General features: G+C 39.4%; 1 pseudogene; it reads left to right on the top strand.

The window, feature by feature from the left end:
* Positions 1–3,686: 3,686 nt before the first annotated feature.
* LOC148775992 (cytochrome c oxidase subunit 6A1, mitochondrial pseudogene) lies at positions 3,687–3,999 on the top strand (annotated as a pseudogene).
* The last annotated feature ends 4,808 nt before the right edge of the window (positions 4,000–8,807 follow it).

The raw sequence follows: 8,807 nt of genomic DNA on the forward strand, positions 1-8,807 counted from the left end.
TACCAGGCTCCTCCATCCATGGGATTTTCTAGGCAATAGTACTGGAGTGGCTTGCCATTGCCTTCTCCAACCATTGGGTTAGGTGAAACCATTGGGTTAGGTGAAACCATATGACTGATGAAAGACTAGATGGAAAGTCTTGCAATGATGTTAAACCATTTTTGTCCTAGAGGCCATGGGAAACCCTGGCAAGGTTTCAACAGAGGAGGAACTTTACAGAATTGCACTTTAGAAACATCATTCTGGCTGCAGTGTGCAGAATGCATTGAAGGGGAGTTAAAGGAATGTGTCACAGTAGGGATTGAAATGAGGGATGTTAGAGGCTTGCTGCAAATTCGCAGGGAAGAGTTGATTGGGCCCTGGGCTAGTGCAAAGATAAACTGTAGGATAGTGGTAAGATGAGGTACTAGTGATTTAGACTGAAATCTTTGGTCCTTGGGAAAATTTCTTATTATCTGACACTTTGGTAGTGTCATTCATGAGACCTGGTATAGCTTGTGAATTTATACCCCATGTCAGAATGAGCTGAATAAAAAAAGCTGACTGAAAAACAGTTTGCAGGTCTTTGGTCAATGGACCCACTGGTCCATTTGAACATGTGTGTAGGCAGACTGTTGCCTTTAGGACTTCAAAGTGAGTTGTTGGCCTAGTGGAGACTTGGATAAAACGTTCCCCATCTTCCTCAAATATTACATGTTTACCAAAAAGTAAATATTCTTTGTTTTCCTTTTTCTGTTGTAAAATGTAACAAAACAGATAATGTCTGCTTTCTAATTTGGTGCTATAATGCATCATTCATAAGAGCAAGTCCCAGGCAATGTAGCTGCAGTTCATGGAGCTCTCTCACCTGTGTTAATGCTCCCTGCTCACTTATGTGACCCTACCAGGAGTCTATTTGTCTTCGTGGCAGGTGAAAAACAGCTGCCTTTTTTTTTTTTTTTAAATCAAATCTATCTGGAATTCGAGAGTTGAGAGAAAATTTGTGTGCCTTACTTTTTACTTTGAATAAATGGATGTTAGTTACAAAGAATGACGATATATGCCACCCTAAATTTGCCACTTTGGCATAAGGTTTACTCTGAGCCAAAGGATTATTCTGGACATAAAAGAACAGCAGATGCAAGAAGGGCATTCCAATCTCCTCTTTTATTCCAGAAAGCAGGAGACAAAAACTCCTATATGAAAGATGCACTCCTTGAACAGCAGAAATAAACATTCTTCTACAGAGTCAAAGCTGTGAGAATTCTGTATGAACAGATCATGTTAAACTAATTATTATCTTCTTTTAGCCTCTCCATAAATTTTAGTACTTTTCCATGTTTGCCTCTTTTTGTTCAACCTGGTATAAAGTATGTAGGTTTTGTCATTTATTTGGGTCTTCTTTTTGGTATGAGGCTCTTGTGTCACATAAAATTTATACAAATTTGTATGCTTTTCTCTTGTTAATCTGTTTTATGTCAAATTAATTCTCAGGCTCAGCTTAAACCCCTAAGTATGAAGAAGTAAAAATTTGCCTCTGCTATAGTAACATACCATGTCTGCATTTTTTATTTCCAATTTGTCAGGGAATAACAGTTTCTATGATGTAAATAATTATATAACTGTTTGAGACTCAGAGAATCTCATTTTAAGCAAAACTCATTTTAAAATGTATTTATTGAGTGCACAGCCCTCTGTTGCAAATGATATCAGTTACAAAATAATTTCATATCTTGTTCCCTGCACTATCAATGATTATGATTTTTTGGGAAAGATAGAATTGGACATAAAACAAAAATATCAATAAATATTTTATTAAAAACCTTGACACTGAAAAACTTTTGGAGACAGTTTTCTTTACTGGAAGTAGAGGTCTATGTGATAGCATTTATTTATTACAATAATACTTTGCATGTGATTAACCAAAATGGTGAATTTTAAACTATCTCTTAATTATATTTAATTTTTAGAGTTTATAGGAAAATGGGTATGATCCACATACATATGACATGTTTCCAAACAAATATCCAAACCATTTCAACAAACAAAAATAAGGAAAAAAAATTTCTTTGTGGTTAGTATACACATTGGATTCAACCTCCTGGTGCTCCTATGTGGGAAGGTGACAGAGCAACTGAAATGGTTGCTCTGTGAGCTTCAGTTTTGTCATTTGTAAAACAGGAGCAACGTGTCTTTTTTTTTTTTTTTTGAGGAGAGTGATCATTTTATTGAAAGCCTCTATGAAATGAAGAAACAAGTTGCAAACATGTAGATGATGGAGGATATATATTTGAAAGAACATGTGGATCCTATTTAATAAATTAAGTGCTAGGGCAAGGAGCGGGGTTTCCTGAGTGACTCAGATGGTAAAGAATCTGCCACAATGTGGGAGATCCAAGTTCAATCCCTGAGTCAGGAAGATCCCCTGGAGAAGGGAATGGCTACCCACTCCAGTTTTCTTGCCTGGAGAATTCCATGGACAGAGGAGCCTGGTAGGCTACAGTCCATGGGGTTGCAGAGAGTCAGATTGTGACTGAGTGACTAACACTAGGGTATAATCAAGAAGAAAAATTTAGAGCAAAATTACATCGAGCCTTAGTTGAATTCATTTTCCCCCAGAATCTTTTAAGGTGTCCCTGGTAGCCCAGCTGGTAAAGAATCCACCTACAATGCAGGAGACCTGGGTTCGATCCCCGGGTTGGGAAGATCCCCTGGATTCTTGGCTGGAGAATTCCATGGACAGAGGAGACTGGTGGGCAACAGTCCACGAGCTCACAAAGAGTTGGAAACAAATGAGCGGCTAAGCACAGGACAGCACATACAGATTCTTTTCAGTTGCATGTGTTCACTGCTCACTGTCCCCACTTTCCCTTAGTTGGCTTCTAATACTCATTGCCTTGCCTCTTTCACAGAGGTGAAACTGTCTTAATACTCCTTTTAACTCTGTGATTCAAAATGTTATCCCTGTGATCCTGTCATACACTGGAGAAGCAAAAAAGAAATGCTCTTATCTACTACTTAATAAGACAGGAAGATATCCTCAACACTTAAGAGAAAATTTAAGTAACCTGGTCAAAATAGCCCAAGTCCCAACCAATGATATATTTAGTATTTATGAATCAGGAAATTGAACTAAGCAATTTGAAAATTTGATATTTTTATTGAATTTATTTATCATGCAAGCAATTCCTTCTGAGCTTTCTTCTTAAATAACTCACAAAAGTCAGAAAATCAGAAGTAGCCATCATGTCTTCAAGCAGTTCTTTACCCACTTGCCCAGAAGGTAAGCTGCAGGAAGCTGTGGGAAATTAAATTGGAAAAAAAGTTCAGGCTATTTCGTGAAGGGTAAGAAAGTGAGGGTGAGAATTTTATTCTGTAGGCACTGCGGAGTCTTTGAAGGTTTCTTAGCAGGAGAGTAACTTATTCTGAACTGTGGAAGATTAATTTGACATTGGTGTGTAGAATTCATCGGATGGGAAAGAAACAGGAGTTAAACATTTATTTTAATAGTCCAGGTGAGAGGCAATGAGTATCTGAATACAGACGGTGGTGGTGGGAGAGGAGAGGACTGGCTGTGGCAAGACACATCACTTAGTCTGAGTGAATAGGGCAGGATGCCTAATTAGATATGAGAAATGTGGGAAGGGCAGGAGTCAGATGTTACTTGGGTAGGGGCGTAAGAGTGCTGCTCAGGCTCCAGATGGAAAATGGCAGTGGCAGCTGGATCCCAGGTTTCTGGGCTGCTAAGTTGTTCCTGGCTGCAGCTGAGTCTGCCCATGTCTAGTGGTGTCAATGGTGAATAGGGCTCAGCTTGCCTGTGGAAGACCCTCACCTACTTTGTGGCGCTTCCCAGGGTGGGAATGAGCATGCTGAATGTCTTTCTAAAGTTGCACCACAGAGAGAAGAGACCTGAGTTTGTCGCCTACCCCTTCCAAGCCCTTTCCCTGGGGAGATGGTAATCATACTCTATTCCATAACCCTTGTGTGAATCCAGTTCCAACTGGATATGAAGTTGAATAAAGAAAACCTGGGCCACTACCCAGTGGGGACCACAGCAATGGTCTGGACAATTACTCTGCATAAATGTACCAGAAAAGTATACAGGACCTTAAGCTCACCATCTTATATCCAGTGATGACTATTATAATTGATGACCATTCTGCTGATCTTTCATCCCTTTGCTTACAAGAGGTGCTGACTTAAATAAATAACTTATTCATGAGCTGAAAAAATGATGCTTGAACTGGAAAGGAAAAAAGAAGTAGTAAAGAAATATTAAAACTCTATGAAACTAGAATCATTAAGAAAAAGTACTTTGTAAATTTAAATAAAAGGTCTCAATGACCCAGATATCCACGATGGTATTATCACTCACTTTGATACAGATAACCTGGAGTGTGAAGTCAAGTGGGCTTCAGGAGGCATCACTACAAACAGAGCTAGTGAAGGTGATGGAATTCCAGTGGAGCTATTTCAAATCCTAAAAGAAGATGCTGTGAAAGTGCTGCACTCAACAAGCTAGCAAATTTGGAGAACTCAGCAGTGGCGAAAGGACTGGGAAAAGGTCAGTTTTCATTCCAATTCCAAAGAAGGGCAATGCCAAAGAATGTTCAAACTACCACACAATTGCACTCATTTCACATGCTAACAAAGTAATTCTCAAAATTCTCCAAGCTGGCTCCAACAGAATGTGAACCAAGAACTTCCAGATGTACAAGTTGAATTTAGAAAAGGCAGAGGAACCAGAGATCAAATTGTCAACATCTGTTGGATCATAGAAAAAGCAAGGGAATTCCAGAAAAACATCTGCTTCATTGACTACACTAAAGCCTTTGACTGTGTGGATCACAACAAACTGTGGAAAATTCTTAAAGAGGTGAGTGTACCAGGCCACATTACCTGCTTCATGAGAAACCTGTATGCAGGTCAAGAAGCAACAGTTAGAACCAGGCATGGAACAACGGACTGGTTCCAAATTGGGAAAGGAGTACGTCAACGCTGTATATTGTCACCCAGATTGTTCAGCTTCTCTGCAGAGTATATCATGCAAAATGCTGGGCTGGATGAAGCTCAAGCTGAAATCAAGATTGCAGGGAGAAATATCAACAACCTCAGATACGCAGATGATACCACCCTTATGGCAGAAAGTGAAGAGGTACTAAGGAGCCTCTTGAGGTGAAAGAAGAGAGTGAAAAAGCTGGCTTAAAACTCAACTTTCAAAAAACTAAAATCATAGCATCTGGTCCCATCACTTTATAGAAAATAGATGGGGAAACAATAGAAACAGTGACAGACTTTATTTTCTTGGGCTCCCAAATCACTACAGATGGTGACTTGAGCCATGAAATTAAAAGACGCTTGCTCCTTGGAAGAAAAGCTATGACCAACCTAGACAGCATATTAAAAAGTAGAGACATTACTTTGCCTACAAAGGTCTGTATAGTCAACGCTATGGTTTTTCCAGTAGTCATGTACAGATGTGAGAGTTGGACTTTAAAGAAAACTGAGTGCCAAAGAATTGATGCTTTTGAATTATGATTCTGGAGAAGACTCTTGAGAGTCCTCTGAACTGCAAGGAGATCCAACCAGTCAACCCTTACCAAACCAGTCCATTCATTTGAAGGACTGATACTGAAGCTCCAATACTTTGGCCACCCGATCCGAAGAGATGACTCACTGGAAAAGACCCTGATGCTGGGAAAGATTGAGGGCAGGAGGAGAAGCAGGAGACAGAGGATGAGATGGTTGAATGGCATCGCTGACTCAATGGACATGAGTTTGAGCAAACTCAGGGAGATAGTGAAGGCAGGGAAGCCTGGCGTTATTCCATGGGGTCGCAGAGTCAGACACAATGGAGAGACTGAACAACAAATAAATTTGTATCAATAAGTCCATAAAAATCTTATCCCAGGGTAATAATAGCAACTGTTATTTTCTTTTCAGGGAAACACTGTGTCAGATATGTGCTGTATAGCATGTTCTGTATAAGTCTTAAAATATCTCTTGAAGATAGATACGATTATTTTAATTTTAAAAATTAAGAACAAAGCTCCTAGATGTGTAGAAATTTTCCCAGTCATTACCAGCTTGTTAGTGATTGGACACGGAAAGATCTTTTCTCTCTCTGAGCTATGTGATCTCTCTTGAAACACTTATAAGTTTGTTACCTGTAATTTAAAAAAATTGTAATGTGGAGCTAACTATGCTAAATTATTAGCATTTTGCTCATGTTATGACAAACTGTGCTAAATCATTCGTAGATTAACAATGATATAGCATATATCTACATAAACAATATTTGTTTCAGTTTTTTTTCTTTAAAATTAGATCTATTGAATGCCTCTCAGGTCACAATTTTAAGTTTTATGTGTCCTTGCAAATACCCAGCAAGTAGTTTCATTTTTCTTAGTTTACTGATGAATAAACTGAAGACTTATGGTAAAGCAACTTGCTTAAAATGTTACAGACAGTGCCAAAGCTGGAGCTAGTTTGGTTTGAGAAGGTATCTTTTAAAAATACTACACCAAACTGTTTTTTAAATCTTTCAAAACTCTAGAAATGGACAAATATTTCAAACTTCAAAAAAGAGGAAAATTTGAATTTGCAAAACTAAAGTTCATAAGCTCGATGTTGATCCAGACATTGAAACTGATTATTAAATAGCTTCAGTTCAGTTCAGTTCAGTTCAGTTCAGTCGCTCAGTCACATCTGACTCTTTGCGACACCATGAATCACAGCACACCAGACCTCCCTGTCCATCACCAACTCCCCGAGTTCACTCAAACTCATGTCCATCGAATCGGTGATGCCATCCAGCCATCTCATTCTCGGTCGTCCCCTTCTCCTCCCGCCCCTAATCCCTCCCAGCATCAGAGTCTTTTCCAGTGAGTCAGCTCGTCACATGAGGTGGCCAAAGTATTGGAGTTTCAGCTTTAGCATCAGTCCTTCCAATGAACACCCAGGATTGATCTCCTTTAGAATGGACTGGTTGGATCTCCTTGCAGTCCAAGGAACTCTCAAGAGTCTTCTCCAGCACCACAGTTCAAAAGAATTAATTCTTCAGTGCTCAGCTATCTTTATAGTCCAACTCTCACATCCATACATGACTACTGGAAAAACCATAGCTTTGACTATATGGACCTCTGTTGACAAAATAATGTCTCCGCTTTTTAATATGCTGTTTCGGTTGGTCGTAACTTTCCTTCCAAAGAGAAAGTGTCTTTTAATTTCATGGCTGCATGAAATCACCATCTGCAGTGGTTTTGGAGCCCCCCAAAATAAAGTCAGCCATTATTTCCACTGTTTCCCCATCTATTTGCCATGAAGTGATGGGACCGGATGCCATGATCTTAGTTTTCTGAATGTTGAGCTTTAAGACAACTTTTTCAATCTCCTCTTTCACTTTCATCAAGAGGCTTTGTAGTTCCTCTTCACTTTCTGCCATAAAGGTGGTGTCATCTGCATATCTGAGGTTATTGATATTTCTCCCTGCAATCTTGATTCCAGCTTGTGCTTTCTCCAGCCCAGTATTTCTCATGAGGTACTCTGCATTTAAGTTAAATAAGCAGGGTGACAATATACAGCCTTGACGTACTCCTTTTCCAATTTGGAACCAGTCTGTTGTTCCATGTCTAGTTCTAACTGTTGCTTCCTGACCTGCATAGAGGTTTCTCAAGAGGCAGGTCAGGTGGTCTGGTATTCCCATCTCCTTCAGAATTTTCCACAGTTTATTATAGGCTTCTGCGAAATAGGTAATGCTAAATCTGGCTTCATAAGAACAGTATTGTATACTCGTTAAAGAGATGAATGTTATAGACACTATACAATTTGTTACATATTATACAATTATGGAAAAGATAATAACAAATAGACTTACTTATGACAAAATTGGCTGAATTTATTCCCAGACCATATAGCAATTAAGTTCAATGTCTTCTTGTAAATTCTCCAGTGCTGGGTCCCCTAAACCTAGTCTGGTCCTCTTCTGTGACATTTTAATCTAGAATTTTTAATAATATGATTGAAATAATTGACAGCCATATTTACTGGGCTTTTCTCTTGGTCACACTTTCTCCCAGTTCCTTATTAGAGTAGTCTTACTGCAAGGAGATCCAACCAGTCCATTCTAAAGGAGATCAGTCCTGGGTGTTCATTGGAAGGACTGATGCTAAAGCTGAAACTCCAATACTTTGGCCACCTCATATGAAGAGTTGACTCAGTGGAAAAGACTCTGATGCTGGAAGGGATTGGGGGTGGGAGAAGAAGGGGAGGACAGAGAATGAGATGGCTGGATGGCATCACCGACTCGATGGACTGAGTTTGAGTGAACTCCGGGAGTTGGTGATGGACAGGGAGGCCTGGCGTGCTGTGATTCACGGGGTCACGAAGAGTTGGACACGACTGAGCAACTGAACTAACTGACTGACTGACTGACAGGAATAGAACAGTTTAATGTCTTAGCTGCATTCTACTTTCACATTCACATGTGAGGCAACATTTTTGTGTGTTCTGGTTCTCTGGTGCCTGCTTGATATTAAGTTATACCTCTTAGCACTGCATGAAAATGTGTACATGCTTTTTCAGTTCTGCACTCCCAGCTCGATGCTCCATATAACAGATACATGTATGTATGTATGATGTATACGTGTATATGTGTATATAAACACAGAGCTATTTTCAGCCTGTTTATTGCAAAAGCAAATTTTTAGTAATCAACATTTTTGGTGGCACAGGTATGAAAACTCCATGGTACACAGGTGTAGCAAGGATCATTGATTGAGAACTACTGATCTATAAAATGGGTGAGGTTACAGAATGAATGTGCATTT

The sequence above is a fragment of the Moschus berezovskii genome, chromosome 12, assembly GCF_049115385.1.
Source record: "Moschus berezovskii isolate FMDL1 chromosome 12, NW_MosBer_1.0, whole genome shotgun sequence".
In the NCBI taxonomy this organism is placed as follows: domain Eukaryota; kingdom Metazoa; phylum Chordata; class Mammalia; order Artiodactyla; family Moschidae; genus Moschus; species Moschus berezovskii.